This window comes from Bufo gargarizans, chromosome 11 (assembly GCF_014858855.1).
Source record: "Bufo gargarizans isolate SCDJY-AF-19 chromosome 11, ASM1485885v1, whole genome shotgun sequence".
NCBI lineage: Eukaryota > Metazoa > Chordata > Amphibia > Anura > Bufonidae > Bufo > Bufo gargarizans.
Window position 1 is genome coordinate 8,164,468 of NC_058090.1, and position 17,249 is coordinate 8,181,716.

General features: G+C 47.4%; 1 protein-coding gene across 1 annotated transcript in view; it reads left to right on the top strand.

The window, feature by feature from the left end:
* Nucleotides 1–12,869: 12,869 nt before the first annotated feature.
* The window catches only part of CHGA (chromogranin A), a 47,687-nt gene continuing 43,307 nt past the window's right edge, over nucleotides 12,870–17,249 (top strand). The window contains exon 1 of the mRNA XM_044272622.1: nucleotides 12,870–12,943. The gene's annotated coding sequence lies outside the window, so the exon portion shown is untranslated. The remainder of the gene's footprint in view (nucleotides 12,944–17,249) is intronic.

Here is a 17,249-nt window from a genome sequence, read left to right on the forward strand (position 1 = left end):
GTTTTTTCAGTGTGGATTCCCATGTGGAAAACCCGCAGCGTAGTGTACCAGCAAAGTGTATAAGATTACACAAATCTCATGTACACTTTGCGGATTTTGTCTGCGCAGAAATCGACCGCGGTGCGGATTTCCAAACTCTTAGCACAGGGGTCAGCAACCTTCGGCACTCCAGCTGTTCTAAAACTACAACTCCCAGCATTCTCCATTCAGCGCAAGTATGCATGTTATGAGTTGTAGTTTCACAACACCTGGAGTGCCGGAGGTTGCCTACCCCTTCCTTAGGGCTCATGCACATGACCAGTGTGTATTTTGCGGTCCACAAAACACGGACCCGCAAAATAAACTGATGACGTCCATGTGTCCTCTGTATTGCATCAGTTTTTTTTGGGTTTTGTTTTTTTGCGGATCCATTGTAACAAGACAGACAAGAATAGGACGTGTTTGTTTGTTTTTTTGCGGAACGGACGTACCCGTTTATTTTTTTTTCTGACCCATTGATATGAATGGTTCCGCATACAGTCCGCAGAAAAAACCCAGAACGGACACGGAAAGGAAATGCATTCGTGTGCAAGAGCCCTTAGCATGTCAATTATGTTTGGAGTTTTTAGCTGTGGGTTTATTAGAAAAAGGTGAGATCTACAGCAAAAGCTGCATCTAATCTGCACCAAAAACCGCTGTTAGAAATTGCAGATTTTGCTGCGGATATGTTGCAGAAACTCGCATAAACCTGCACCAGGCGGATCTTATGTGCGCTCACCCACCCATTATTAATTTCGACCGATCCTTCTCCCAGGGAGAGTTCAGAGACGGTGCGCTAAGACTATACCTGCGCACACGTGTGGCCTGTCTTGCAGAAATTCCACTGGAAACTGCCTGAGGATTTTAGTGCGTTTACGCACCATAAATCGCTTCGGTTACTTGCGGTTCTGCAGCAGATCTCACCCTTGCATTGGAAAGGGTGAAATCCGCACAAACAATTGACAAGCTTCAGATTTTAACATCCACACGGCAGGTCAATTTCTGCACGGAAGGAAAAAGGCAAAGTGTACATGACCTTTGTGAAATCTCTTTCATTGTACTACGCAGTGGTTTTTCCGTGCAGAAAAATAGCACTTAATCCACAGGCTGCCTGCGCACACAGCATACTACGCACATAACATACTACGCACATTTTTTTTCCATGTGGGTTCTCAGGCGGAAAAAATGCTGCGTAATTGAATACCAGCAAAGTGTATAAGGTTTCAGAAATCTCATGTACACACTGTGCTTTTTCGTTCAGTGCGGATTTTGAAATCTGCAGCGTGTCCGTTGTCTGGCCGCTTTCAGACGAGCGTCTTTGCAAAGAGTATATAGTCCGGATTTAATGTACCAGAATCCGCTGCTAATGTTAATGAATGGAGCTATTCACATGGGTGTAATTTCCGTCAGTATTTGAAATCCGCAGCATGTCCAAGTTTTGTGCGGATTTGTTTCCAAATACACAAATTACAGTTGTGCAGGGCACAAATAATGAAGGAAGGAAGAAATACGCGTGTAAATCCTGATGACAATACTGGTTGTATATCATCAGGATCCTGAGCCAGAATACTGACGAATTTGAATACGCTAGTCTGAAAGCGGCCTTTGTGCGGTTGTTTTGTCCGGATTTTCCCCTTTTCGATGCAAGGTTAAGATCTGGGTCAAAACCACATCCAATCCGCACCAAAAGTGCAAGTAACACATGCAGGTTTTGGTGTGGAAACGCACAGAAATTCATGCAGATCTGCTGCATGTTTATCTACACCCGTGAGCAGGTAGCTTCTCGCATGCAGATTTTGGTGCGTATTTGATGCAGTTTTGCCGTCGATCTCGCCACTGCATTGAAACCGAAACATAAATTGCATCTGTAATGGGGACGGGGTGGAGCTCCGGCACAGCACGGCAGTGCGCGGTGAGAGGCCGCCGGACTAAAAAGCCGGACATGCAGTACTTTTAGTCCGACGGCCCCTCGCCGTGCACTGCCGTGCTGCGCCGGAGCTCCGCCCCCATCCCCATTATAGTCAATGGGGACGGAGCGGCAGTTGCTCGGCGAAATAGCGCCAGGACTGATCCGACAGGGTGAACAGCCTGTCGGATCCGTCCTGCCGCTAGTGTGAAAGTAGCCTAACTTGGGGTTTTCGGTGCAGTTTTGCAGCAGATCTCGCGCTCGCATTGAAAAGGGTGAAATCCACAGAAACGATTGACATGCTTCAGATTTCAAAATCCGTAGGGCAGGTCAACGAAAAAACAGTCTACATGATATTTGTACACTTTGCCTGGTACTTTATTACGTTGGGGTCTTTCTGCACAAGAATCCTTGTGTAATCCTCAACTTGTGCAGGAAGTTTAATGTGTATGGCGGCCTTAAAGGGGTTGTTCACGCTTAGAGAAACATGGCAGCTTTCTTCCAAAAACAGCCCCACACCTGTCCATAGGTTGTGTTCGGTACTGCAGCTCAGCCCTATTCACTTCAATGGCCCTGAGATGCAAATACCACACACAACCTTTGGAGCGGTCTGGGGCCATTTCTGGAAGGAAGCTGCCATGTTTTTCTAATCCTGGACAACCCCTTTAAGGCCTAATGTACACAAACGTATTTTGTTTCTGTGTCAGTTTTTTTTTTTTTTTTGCGGATAGGTTGTGGACCTATTCATTTCAATGGGTCCTCGGAAAATACGGCATCCGTATGTCCATTCCGTAGCCCCACAAAAAATATAGAGCATGTTGTATTCTTGTCCGTTTTGCGGACAGGGATAGGCATTGTTACAATGCATCTGCAAAAAAATGGATGCCACACGGATGTCATCCATCCATACATATTATATATACGGTTGTGTGCATGTAGCAACGACATTGTATATGCTTGATCCATCATTGGGTCCAGTCCTTCGTATAAGATCGGGCGTGTGCTCTTAACATGGGATAGGGCAGGGATCAACAACCTCCGGAACGCCAGCTGTTCAGAGACTACAACTCCTACAATCCTCTTTTCACTTCTATGGGAGTTACAAGAACAGCCAAGCAACTGTGCATGTTGGGAGTTGTAGTTTTACAGAAGCTGGAGTGCTGAAGGTTGCAATCCCTGGCATAGGGTCTGCACCCCTGTATCCACATAGGGTGAGATCTGCTACCTCTTTGTTCCCATAAGGTGGGTGTAGGTAGACTCGTGATGTCTGGCGGAGGCCCAGGCTCCATTGGCAGCTGCACTGCATTAAACAGTCACGTTCTGTGGAGCAGAGCTGAGGCCCACAGCAACGCCATTAAGGCCGTCAGTTTTAATTAAAGATGCCATCATCTACCCAAGTTAATAAAATGGGACCCAGTGGACAATTAACGAGGTAAAGCATGCTGCACCAGGAGCGGCGCCTCTGCTATGGTAAAAATCTATACGTGTTCAGTGCTGCAACCTGTAAGGCCCCTTGCAGACGAGCGTGTCCGGATGCGTCCCGGTGCATTGCGGCAAACCCGCGCGAGTAGGTACGCAATTGCAGTCAGTTTTGACTGCGATTGCGTTCCGTTTTTATCGCGCGAGTGCAATGCGTCCGCAAAAAACAAGGAAGTTATTCCGTTTCTGTATGTCCGTTCCGCAAAAAAATAGAAAAAGTCCTATTATTGTCTGCATTACAGACAAGGATAGGACTGTTCTATTGGGGGCCAACTTTTCCGTTCTGCAAAATACGGAATGCACATGGACGTCGTCCGTATTTTTTGTGCATCGCAAAATACATACGGTCGTGTGCATGAGCCCTAATGCCTGAACTAAGCTGATACTTTGTTACACTGTATCGCTCATCCCTATACAGTGGAGATGATTGGTGCACATAAATGCAGCTTCATCTCCACTGAGGATCAGGCAGGTTTGGAGAACGGTGGGTCTGTAATATCGGACTGGGTAAATCAGGGGTGGGGAACCTTTTTTTGCTGCCGACGGCCACTTGGATATTTGTAACATCGTTCGCGGGCCATACAAAATTCTGAACTTGAAAATTTGACTGCTATATCTGGTCAAACATATAATTGACTTAGGGGTAAGTTACAGAAATTGTGCTTCAATAAAAAAAAAAAAAAAAAATCTAGAGCGCTGTATTTTTTCAGCACAAAATGGCGCCTGCACTATATCTAATATATAAAGCTGTGTGTGTTTGTATGTCCGTTAAAGGAATCCGCGCCGTCGCATTCACAATCACGAAATTTGGCACACAGGTACTTTAGGTGTCCGGGAAGGTTTTTAGACCAGGTCTCAGCTCTCCAGCACGTACCGTTCCTGAGATATTCCCCAAAAATTCTAATATGGCACATCACATGACCTGCATTAGCCAATAGAAGCCTGCAGGTCTTTCTCTTTATATCCCAACTGCCATACACAAGGTCACATGTCCCTTATCAGCCTATTTTAGGACAGCCAGGTGCTGCCAAAACCCAGACCGGCATTTTAAGTCCGGTATTTGACCTCACCTGGCTGTAAATCAGCCCAGCAGCACATGCTGGGAGGAAAATACCTGTTTTCCCAGACCAAACCTCTCACTGTGTCACACAGTCCTAACAGATACTGAAAGAGAATGTCTCGATCATTAATTCTCTCTGCAGGAGTTGGAGGGTGCAATAAAGGGGGGTCTCTCGCTCCATCCTGTGTCTTGATGCCTCTAAGGCCTTTGACAGGGTGGAGTGGAGATTCCTCTGGAAGGTTTTGAATAAAATGTGATTTGGAGCTAGGTTCATAAACATGATTAAGCTTTTGTAAAAGTCTCCCAAGGCTAGGTTGAAAATTAATGGGGGCTTGACAGACAGCATTCTATTGAATAGAGGCACCCATCAAGGATGCCTACTTTCCCCATTACTATTCGATATATATATCGAGCCTCTTATGGCCAGGGTAAGGCAAGATCCTGGGATTGAAGGGTTTGGAATACTGGGAAGGGAGGATCTTATTACTTTATATGCAGATGATGTATTATTTTTTTTATACAGAATACGAATACTACACTCCCAAGAATTATTCAAATAGATAATTCCTTTGGTGAAGTATCAGGTCTGGATATTAATAGGTCACGTGGTCAACGCGATTACGTCATCAAAGGTCCTTTTGTGGGTCCTGAAAAAAGAAGCAAGAAGACTATGCCGGATCAAGTGGATGAGGTGAGTTAATTCATTTTTTATTTTTTTTAACCCCTCAATCCACATTTTAGCAAGCATTCTGCATTAAAAATTTTATTATTTTCCCTTATAACCATGTTAATACACTTTAATTGGCTCCAGGGTTGCTTTCATCACTATCAACTAGCAACCATGAGTGAAAATCGCACCGCATCCGCACTTGCTTGCGATTTTAACGCAGACCCATTCATTTCTAAGGGGCCTACATTGCGTGTAAAATGCAGAATATAGAACATGCTGCGATTTTTATTTTTTATTTTTTTTATTTTTTATTTTTTATTTTTTTATTTTTTTTACGCAACGCACAAGTGATGCGTGAAAATCACCGCTCGTCTGCACAGCCCCATTGAAGTGAATGGGCCCCATTGAAGTGCGGGTGCAATGCGTTCACCTCACGCATTGCACCCGCACGGAATTCTTGCCCCGTGTGAAAGGGGCCTTAAGTGAATAAACGGGAATTGTAGGTCACAAGCTTAAGATTGCTCAATTTTATAAATTACTAGTTAAAGCACTTTTTAATAACACATCCTCTCCCGGACAAAGGGCTTGGGGAGGTGAATGTTCAGTTATACAATTAGATGACTGGGAGAACATATTGTCTAATTTGAGACTAGTGTCCCACAACTTTAATCACGTTGTAGTTCAATTTAATATTTTACACAGAATATATGTTACGCCACTGTGGCCTAATAAATGTGGGGTAAGGAACACATCCAATTGTCCACGGTGTGATTCACCAGGTGCTGATTTGTCGCAAATTTTTTGGTATTGCTCAGAATTAGCCCGAATGCACGCGGCCGTGGTATGCCGGCCTGGATTCCTGCTGACAGCAGGAGCGCGTGGCGTCATTGGTTGGTATGACACCGTGCACTTCATGCCGCCGCTGCACTACAGTAATACTCGTATAGATCAGGTCCTCCCCATTACCAATGTCTAGTGACGGTAACTTGCAGCGGCAACTTCTAGAGGCTCTTAGGAGAGGGGAGAATTCCATTACAGTAGGGGGGCAGCAGGTGGATCTATCCTGAATGGACAGGCATGGCTTGCGTGCCTTCCGAGAGCAAGGCGGGGGCGAGACCACCTGGTCTTCACCCACAACCGGCCCCGGGTCAACCAGACGGAATGTTGTCTGTCTGAAATGGAGAGGCAATGAAGCGTGTCCTACTAGGAAGAGGGTGGCAGAGCTTCTCTTTCAGATGGGCATCAGGGCATGTGACATCTTTGCCCTGATACATCCGTATGGCACCCTGGAATTTGATGTCAGTTTTGCCTGGCCAGAGGGTCCTGAACTTTTCTGGTCTGGGTATGAACTGGCAAAAGACTAGCCGGACTGGCAGGGGTTTTTCGTGCAAGCGATAACCCGCCAGAATGAGGTCAAGAAGGTGACCGTTCTGACCCGTAACGAGTCACTTTCTTGTGTTGACATCTTGACCAGGTTGAGCAGGTACGGGGACGTCCAGGGTCTTCCTAGCAAGAACCTGGATGAGTTTGGCATCTGGTCGGGTGCCTGGACGTTTCAGATTAAATTTAAACATTCAGGGGGTTCGGTTTCCCACATACCATCATCTGCTTTCTTTGGTCGGAATAGGATCATGGTGTTCTACAGGGGGAAGCCTAAGCTGTGTTACAAGTGCGGCAGCCCTTCGCACTTCAGTGCCAGCTGCCAAGTGCAGAGGTGCTCGTTGTGCGGGGGTGAAGGCCATCTAGCTGCATCTTATGGGCAGATTAGATGCAACCTGTGTGGTGAGCTAGGGCACCCGTTCAGGGGCGAGTGCTGGCGAAAGCGACAGGGCAGTGGGGTCGATGAAGAGACAAGACGGCCTATCCTAGCAGAGACTGAGGGAGAGGCGTCAAATGGAGAGGGGGCAGGTGGAACCCCGCCCTGGGGTGATGCCTGGGCCCTCCCAAGAGAATGCCTCTCCTAGAGCTGAGACCCTGGGGGATATCGAGGTGAATGAGGAACTCGGGAGACTAGACCGTTCCGAGGTGACTGTCCTCTTGCTATGAGAGTGCAACAGAGGGGAGTGTGACAGTCTAAAAGAACAAGAAGAAAACGTCTGACCAAAAAAAGATCTAGCCCGATCAGAGTGGCTGCGGAGGGTGAAGCCAGCTCCCCCCTGGACCTCTCTGATCCTAACTCTCTTCCCCTGGATCTTTCCAACCGGTACCTCACCTTGGATGAGATCTCCACCTCCTCTTCTTCTGGGGAGGGGGTCGATGGTGGGGAGCCGGAGGGGTAAGAAAAGGTGCCTCTGCAGGGCCCGTGCCTCCCTCTGGTGAGGATGCAAGGTCCTCGGGAGGTGGGGCGGGTCTGGACACTGGGAATGGGAATGACAAGGGTGGTGCGAAGGGGGAGGCGGTGGTGACTAATGAGATGGACACCACTGTCTCTCTCAAAATAAATCGTGCCACCTTAGGGGGTAGCTCCGGGAGAGGTAAGAAGAAGGGGAAAAAAATGGAAGGAAGAAGGCTGTCTAACCTAATCACTCTGTATGGCGGCACTCACTCCGTTGACGCTGGCGACCATTAATGTCGCCAGTATTAAATCTGATGCGGCTAGGTTTGCAGCCTTTGATTTTCTCAGCCGGGTTGAAGCTGACATTTTATTTTTGCAAGAGACCAGGCTGCCAGATTTGGCGGCTGTGTACAAAGCAAAAAAGGAGTGGAGGTGTGGTCCATCATATTGGTCTCTTGCGGCTGAGCCGTATAGAGGAGTGGCGGTTCTTTTTACCGCACCAGTAGAAAGCCGACGAGTGATTGAGTTAGAAATGGGGAGGTGTTTGATTTTAGATGTCCTCATGAAGGGTCAAGAGCTTCGCCTGATAAACATCTATGGTCCCCAAACCAGGTGGGATCGGAAGCGTCTCTTTGAGGATCAAACCTTTCCTTTTTACGAGTCAGCAGGTGGTCTTTGGCGGGGACTTTAATACAGTCACAAGGTCCCAAGACCGGGGAGGCGCCAGAAACCGGCTGGCTTATGATAGTGTATCCCTGAATAGCATAGCTAGCGAGGCTCGCCTGGTGGATGTCCACATTAGGCACACCCCAGGCCACGGTGGTTTCACTTATTATAGAGGTAGTCAGATTAGGTCTAGAATAGACAGGTTTTATTTAAAGGAGGAGACTACTTTTTCACCTTTAGAGGTGGTAGAGGTGGAATTCTCTGATCACTGTATGATTATGTTCTCTTTGAATGTTGCAGAATCCCCCCAAATGGGAAGAGGCTATTGGAAGCTAAATTCGGCCCTCCTGGAGGAAGCAGAGGTGAGACAATCCTTTAAGGACTTCCTTCAGAGTCAGGTAGAGTTGCTGGATCTTTGTGACACTAAGTCTGAGTGGTGGGAGATATTCAAAGATCGGGTGGCAAAATTCTTCCGCCAGCTCTCGAGCCTCAGGTCCCTGGACAGGTACCGCTTGTATCAGGGTCTGAGGAGGAAACTCGAACAACTGGTCTCGACTGGAGGTAGCCGAGAGGATATCTCCAGGGTGAAATCTTTGCTTAAGAGGTGCCAGTACGATAGACACACATCTTTGGTTTTTGAGAGGGATTTCGGGAAGTACCGCTCGCCCGACCCTTACAGAAACTGTAAGATGTCAGTGAAAAGTAAGTTGGTGACGGGACTGGTCGATGGTACGGGATCTCTGGATAGGTCCAGATCAGGGATCTTGGAAATCGTCAAGTCCTTCTACTCGTGCCTCTTGAGGAAGAAGGATCTGAATCGGGACAGGATTTCGGCTTTCCTGGCTGAAACCATCCCTGAGTCAAGAGTAGACCTCTCTCTTGGCGTTTTGATAGAAGAAATCAGAGAAGAGGAAGTCAGCCTGGCGATCGAAGGGCTTGCCCTAAAGAAGTCGCCAGGCCCGGATGGCTTAACATCCGAGTTTTATAAGACCTTTAAGGACTCCTTGGTTCCCCTCTTGACTAAGGTATTCAATGAGTGCCTTTCCTCGGGTGCTCTGCCGAAGTCAATGAGGAGGTCAGCTCTGATCCTTATATCAAAGGGTAAAGATCCGAGCCGTATTGAGAATTGGCGTCCCATAGCGCCTCTCAATACGGACAGAAAGATCCTGGCCAAGATACTGTTTAAACGGTTGGTGCAGTTTGCGCCCCGGCTCCTTTCGGAGACCCAACATTGCTCAGTTCCAGGCCGAAGCACGTTTAGTGCTGTGCTCGGTGTCCGAGAGGCAGTGGAGCAGAGTAGGGCGGGTAACTGGAAGGGGTACATGCTGGCTTTAGATCAGGCAAAGGCTTTTGATCGGGTTGACCACGAGTACCTCTGGGCAGTCCTTCTGAAATATGGCCTGCCGGGGGGGTTTGTCGATTGGTTAAAGATCTTGTATGCAGGGGCAGAGAGTTTCCCTCTGGTGAACGGTTGTTGAGGTCGGGTCTGGAGTCCGCCAGGGTTGTCCATTGAGCCCGCTCTTATACGTGTTTGCGATTGATCCTTTTATTAGGAGGATTGATCGAGGACCGTTAGGCGGGAGTCAGGATGAGTCTGGAGGAGCCAGAAGCCACTCTGAGGGTGGTGGCGTATGCCGATGACGTCACTGTTTTCGTGTCCTCGGGAGGGGAGGCGGAATACGTGATGTCGGAGGTAGAACGCTACTCGGAAGTCTCCGGGTCCGTGATTAACCGGGATAAGTGTGAGAGTCTCTGGCTGGGAGGGGGTGATCCATCTTTCGGTCTCCCGGACACCCTCCCAGAGCCCCAGTCGTCAGCCAAAGTCCTAGGCGTTCAATTCGGCCATGGGGATTATCCCACCCAAAATTGGGACAGCAGGCTCACGATCGCCGCTCAGAAGGTTGACCAGTGGAAGGGTTGGTCTTTGACCCTCAGGGAAAGGGTGAACCTGATCAAGACTTACCTTCTCCCTTTGCTTATCTATTTGGCCAGTGTATGTGTCTTGCCAGAACCTCTCTGGACTCGGGTTTACAGTCTGTTCTTTCAACTGTTATGGGGGAATAGGCTGAACCTAGTCAAGAGAGAGGTGACATACCGTACGAGGAGATTAGGGGGGTTGGGTATGGTCAACCCTAGTGGTGTTCCTTGTGAACACCTTTGTTAAGATCAACCTGGCAAACCTCTGGAAAGAGAGGGCTCCTCCGTGGGTAGTCTCTTGCAGGGGTTGGTTTCGGCCTTTCTTCCAGGAGTGGGAGACAGGAGGGCAAGTGAAGGATTTGCGTACACCTCACGGATATCTTCCGGCTTATGTCACCCCGATTCTGAAGGTGATCCGCCGGTGGGGTTTGGGAGTGAGGGAAATCAAGACCCAGTCAAGGAGATCCCTTGACGAGAGGGTCTTGTTGACCCACTTCCGAAAGCCCCTGGCCCTTAAGGATTGCCCAAGCCGGGATCTAGACAGGGGTTTACAGTTGTTAAATTCGGCAAGGATCCCCTTGAAGTTTTGGGACTTGGCTTGGCGCTGCTTTCACGGGAAGCTGTATGTAAGGGGCAACTTGAGGTATAGGAACTCTGATGAAAGGGGTTGTCCCCGGGAGGAGTGTGGCGACATACTGGAAAGTATGGAGCACTTCCTGCTTCAGTGTCCCTTTAATACAGAGGTATACAAACGGGTGGGCGCATCCATTGGCTGGCCTAGGCTAGCCAACCTCTCCTATGCGGAATGGGCTTATGGAGCATTCAAAGGTTTGGGAAGAAGGGACCCATGCACAGCTTTTGTAGTTAGCATAGTGGTCAGGTACTTCACATGGAACGCACGGTGTTTAGTTTCAACCCAGCAGAAAGTCCTCCCTGTGGAAGAGGTGTGTAGGAACATTCTAGGTGACCTGGCGAAGGTTCGCTCTCTTGAGTGCGAGAAGGTGGGTACGGATGGGGTCTCTTACCTCTGGAGAGGCTTCACCTTTGATGTACCTTAGCCTCAGTAGCACTTTTCCTGGTGTTGGGCTGAGGCTTTTACATTAGGTTTTTGTTTTGTATTTAAGATGAGTTTTTGAAGAAAGGTTTGCAAATGACTGAACTTGGGTCTTCGGGTGGATTTTAATATTGGTTTGTATAGATAGATATGGTTGTTATAAGATGTATATATTGTATGATAGGGTAAGTGGGGTGTAGTTAGGTTGGGTGGGATGGGGTGGGGGGGGGTTCATATTTATTTATTTATTTTCGTGTGGGGAGGCCTGCATCCAACCCTGGACTATGCGGACATAGGAGGACATGAGGCGAGGGGCTGGGTGTGGGTGGTGGAGGAAGGGCTGGCCTCATGGAGGGACAAGAGGCGGAGGTTGGCCCTGGGTGAAGGTGATGGGATAGATAGATTGGTAGGGTTAGTATAGGTTTGTTTTTGTTTTTCTCATATGTGTGTGTGTATACCCCAAAAAATAAAAATACAAAAAAATATACAAAAAAAAAAATACAAAAAAATATATATATATTTAAAAAAAAAAAAATTTTTTGGGTTATTTGATATTTTTAGTATGATTATTTATTGTGACAAGTTGTCTTTTTTTCTGTTAGAAACAATTTGTATAAATTTGTATATAGTCAGGGTTCAGCCGGATCGGATTTTTACGTTAGGCTAGGTTTCATTTTCTCTTTTTAGTAGGTATGAATGAGATAGTATGCATGGAGCTGGGCCAGTAGGGTAAGTGTATATACTTGTTTTATATATTGTTTGGAAATTTTATGTCAAATTTTTTGTATTTTTGTATAAAATTAAAGAGAGTTCCTCAGTATCTGCTCTTATTCTGTATATATGGACACTGCACAGTACCACTTCTCTGTCCTGTATACTGGGTGTAATCCTCAGTATCTGCTGTTATTCTGTATATATGGACACTGCACAGTACCACTTCTCTGTCCTGTGTACTGGGTGTAATCCTCAGTATCTGCTCTTATTCTGTATATATGGACACTGCACAGTACCACTTCTCCTGCCCTGTACACTGGGTGTAATCCTCAGTATCTGCTCTTATTCTGTATATATGGACACTGCACAGTACCACTTCTCTGTCCTGTGTACTGGGTGTAATCCTCAGTATCTGCTCTTATTCTGTATATATGGACACTGCACAGTACCAGCTTCTCTGTCCTGTATACTGGGTGTAATCCTCAGTATCTGCTCTTATTCTGTATATATGGACACTGCACAGTACCACTTCTCCTGTCCTGTGTACTGGGTGTAATCCTCAGTATCTGCTCTTATTCTGTATATATGGATACTGCACAGTACCACTTCTCTGTCCTGTATACTGGGTGTAATCCTCAGTATCTGCTCTTATCCTGTATATATGGACACTGCACAGTACCACTTCTCTGTCCTGTATACTGGGTGTAATCCTCAGTATCTGCTCTTATCCTGTATATATAGACACTGCACAGTACCACTTCTCTGTCCTGTATACTGGGTGTATTCCTCAGTATCTGCTCTTATCCTGTATATATGGACACTGCACAGTACCACTTCTCTGTCCTGTATACTGGGTGTAATCCTCAGTATCTGCTCTTATCCTGTATATATGGACACTGCACAGTACCACTTCTCTGTCCTGTATACTGGGTGTAATCCTCAGTATCCGCTCTTATTCCGTAGTGTGGGTCCAGTACTTCTCTCTGTAAGGTTGACAGGTCATCCGGTGACTGTCGGCCCTCGTTTTCCTTATGTTCGCTTTCTCCGGACGATGTCCTCATTTATCCTGGACCTTGCTTCACACCTCATTTTTCCTTGTGGGTTTTTCAGAAATGTCACCTGCCATCTGCCTGGCTTACCGTAATGCTCTGACGTGTTGTATCCATTGTCTGCCATTATTAAAGGTAAATAATTCTGTGGCGCCTGTAACACAATTACTCATCCAGAGTTCTGGACTTAACCCTTGTGTAGCCGTGGAGAAGATCCACAAGGGGTTAATAGTAGTAGACCATAAAATGGGGTGTCATGGGATCAGAATTACAATGCCCGATGGTTTTGTGCCCTGGATTGTCATAGCTGCACCTATCACATCCTGCAAATAGATGCAGATAATGCTAAGAGGTCCATTTCCCTCCATACAAGGCCTCATGCACATGACCGCAATCCGCAGGTCTGCAAAACACTGGCCATGTACACTCCACATTAGGGTACGGACCCATTGACTTCAATGGGTTCACGATCCGCAAGATGCGGCGAAAGGTAGGACATGTTCTATCTCTTGCAGTGCAGAGGCACAGACACGGAAACACATGGAAGCTCATGGTTAGCCTCTACACTGCAGAAGATAGAACACGTAGGGCATGCTGGGTGTTGTAGTTGTACCCTAGCTGGTGTGACAATTGCTTTGAACACCACCAATCGTATCTAAACATATCATTTGGATCCTATGGTTGTCAGCTGCTGAATGTGGCATTGTCAGGCGCTGAGGTGCAATGAATAGTGTTGTGCCCCCCCCCCCCCGACCATGTGGCCGTACCCTAATAGCAGCATATTGAATGGAGTGACTGATGACAGAGAATCAATGCTGCAGGTGCAGATGCCTCCCATAGAGAGCTGATCGCTCTCCTTTCCATCGTCACTATTGTAAAAGCTGAATAGTCACAGGACAGCTGAAAGGGTTAAAGCATTGCTCATAGGCAGCTGTGATTGCACCTGAGCTATTGACCTCCACCTTGCACTTCCCCGTGCTACCGATCTATGGACCTGGATTCCAGAAATGGCGCCACACCTGTCTATGGGTTGTGTTTGGTATCGCAAGCGCTCAGCTCCACTAAGGTGAATGGCGCTGAGCTGCAATACCACAAACGTCCTATGGACTGGTGTGGCGCTGTTTTTAAAAGGAAACAGTCGTGTTTTCTGAATCACTGATGAATCTCTTAACCAACCTGTAATGAAAACTTGTAGAAAGAAGGTTTGTGCACTTTACAATATCTGAGCAACTGAAACAATGCATAGTGAAGATCTCTGCTTGCTGTCAGTTAATGCATTCTTGTTTATGTTCAGAGATTTGAAAAAAAAAAAAAAAAAAAAAAAAAAGCTCTCTTGACCAAAAGCTTCTTTCACACTAGAGTTAGGCTGATCTGGCAGGGGAAGTCCGCTCCGGCCCCATTCACTATAATCGGGATGGGCAGGAGATTTGGCCGCAGCATGGCAAACATGCCAAACTTCCGGCAGCACACGCGCGCAAGCGTTACTACGGAACCAGCCTGCCGGACAAGCCTAACGCTAGTGTGAAAGAAGCCTAATACAATTCACAGATGAGGGTTTGTTACAATTGTGTTCAGTCTAAGCAAAGCTCATCTCCAGGTTGATACAATGTATCAGTGCAGGTAAAAGGCATCCCCAGTATCAGAGATTTCTGCTGCTCATGTACTTACTGGGGATTGTGGAGACTGGGTGCAAGTATAACAACTACCCAGCGGAATTGTTAGCAGAGACATCTACAGATCTGGTAGGCAGGGGTGGACTGGCCATAGACCCTACAGGGACACTTCCCGGCGGGCTGATGCCGCCCTGTCCTTCCTCATGGCCACCAGCCAGGTACATAAAGATCTGATGCTCTCAGCATTAGGGTACATGCACACGTTCAGGATTCATGTGCGGAGAATCCGCACTGAAATCCGCAGGTGTTCGCAGGCAAATCTGTGCGGTCAATCCGCATTAATTGGTGCGGATTTGCGTGCGGATTCGGTGCGGATTTTCCGCATGCGGATTTCACTAAGTGAATGAAGAAAATCCGGTCAGGAAAAATAAAATTAATTGACATGTCGCGGATTTTAAAATCCGCACCGCAGGTCAAAATCCGCGCGGAAAAAATCCGCATCGTGTGCATTGAGAATTTCAAATTCTCATAGAATACAATGTACATGACCTACGGTGCGGATTTTCCGCACGCAAATCCGCGCGGAAAATCCGCACGCAATCCTGATCGTATGCAGGGGGCCTAAGGCCTCATGCACACGACCGTATGTGTTTTGCGGTCCTGTCCTGAACTCAGTCTCAAAGTCTTTGCTTGCTTTCAGCCACTGGGAACTTTTGGAGCAAAAAAAATGATCTAGGTCCAATAATCAGCAGCACATCTACCGTAGAGACAGGGAAAGAGGATTGAGGGCTAAACTTTTTCTCCTGTTCCTGACATTTCAGACGAGCGAGTTGTACACTCCCAGCACAGCCAGGGCCGTATAGCATTATATAGATTTATGATGCTATGTAACCCTTAGGCCTCTTTCACACGGGCGTCATGTTTTTTGCCTGGATAAGAAGCGGGTGCGTTGCCGGAAAATGTGCGATTTTTCCACGCGAGTGCAAAACATTGTAATGCGTTTTGCACGCGCGTGAGAAAAATCGGCATGTTTGGTACCCAAACCCGGACTTCTTCACAGAAGTTCGGGCTTGGGATCGGGGTTGTATTATTTTCTGTAAACAGAATGCATAGTACAATAGTGCTGGAGGGGTTAAATAATTAATTAAACTCACCTTAAAGGGAGTCTTTCACCTAATCTGAGCGTTTTAGACCGCTCAGATCAGGTTATAGACTCTTTAACCCTCATTACGATCCTACCTTTGTCTTATGTGTCCCTTGCCCAGATAATGAAAATAATACTTTTTAAACTTATACAAATTACCTCCTGAAGGTGCCCAGGGGCGGCGTTACTGGGCGATGTGCCCAGAAAAACACACCTCCAGCCGGCGGACGTCACGAGCGGCACCAGAGGACGGCGGGCTGGGAACTGGCCCGCACCTGCGCACTGCTCTGCCCATTATGGGCAGAGGAACATCCTTTCATATTGCGCATGCGCCGGCCGGCTGTCTTTAGTTGGCCGGCGCATGCGCAATATGAAAAGCTGTTCCTCTGCCCATAATGGGCAGAGCAGTGCGCAGGTGCGGGCCAGTTCCCAGCCCGCCGTCCTCTGGTGCTGCTCGTGACGTCCGCCGGCTGGAGGTGTGTTTTTCTGGGCACATCGCCCAGTAACGCCGCCCCTGGGCACCTTCAGAAGGTAATTTGCATAAGTTTAAAAAGTAGTATTTTCATTATCTGGGCGAGGGACACATAAGACAAAGGTAGGATCGTAATGAGGGTTAAACAGTCTATAACCTGATCTGAGCGGTCTAAAACGCTCAGATTAGGTGAAAGACTCCCTTTAATCCACTTGCTCGCGCAGTCGGCATCTCTTCTGTCTGTCTTCTGTGCTGTGTGCAGGAAAAGGACCTGTGATGACATCACTCCGGTCATCACATGGCCCGTCACATGATCTTTTACAATGGTGATGGATCATGTGATGACCGGAGTGATGTCACCACAGGTCCTTTTCCTGCAAACAGCACAGAAGACAGAAGAGATGCCGGCTGCGCGATCAAGTGGATTAAGGTGAGTTAAATTATTTTTTATTTTTTTTAACCCCTCCAGCGCTATTGTACTAAGCATTCTGTATTCAGAATGCTATTATTTTCCCTTATAACCATGTTATAAGGGAAAATAATGATCGGGTCTCCTAGCAACCGTGCATGAAAATTGCGCCGCATCTGCACTTGCTTGCGATTTTTCACGCAGCCCCATTCACTTCTATGGGGCCTGTGTTGCGTAGAAAACGCACAATATAGAACATGCTGCGATTTTCACGCAACGCACAAGTGATGCGTGAAAATCACCACTCATGTGCACAGCCCCATAGAAATAAATGGGTCCGGATTCAGTGCGGGTGCAATGCGTTCACATCACGCATTGCATCCGCGCAGAATACTCGCCCGTGTGAAAGAGGCCTAAGGGTTACATAAATCTATATAATGCTATGCGACCCTGGTTGTGCTGGGAGGTCAGGGCAGGAGCTGCCACATACTCACACTCCAAGTCCGGAGTGTACAACTCGCTCGTCTGAAATGTCAGGAACAGGAAGAAAAAGTTTAGCCCTCAATCCTCTTTCCCTGTCTTTACGGTAGATGTGCTGCTGATTATTGGACCTGGATAGGTTTTTTTGCTCCGAAAGTTCCCAGTGGCTGAAAGCAAGCAGAGACTTTGAAAATGGCAATAGATTGAAATCATATTAGGAAGCTTTAGAACTTTTCATTACAAAATGTTTAGGGTTTTTTGTGGGAGAGGAGACTTGAGGTACATGATCCAGTGCACTCCCCCTAGTGGTGGCTGCAGGTAGC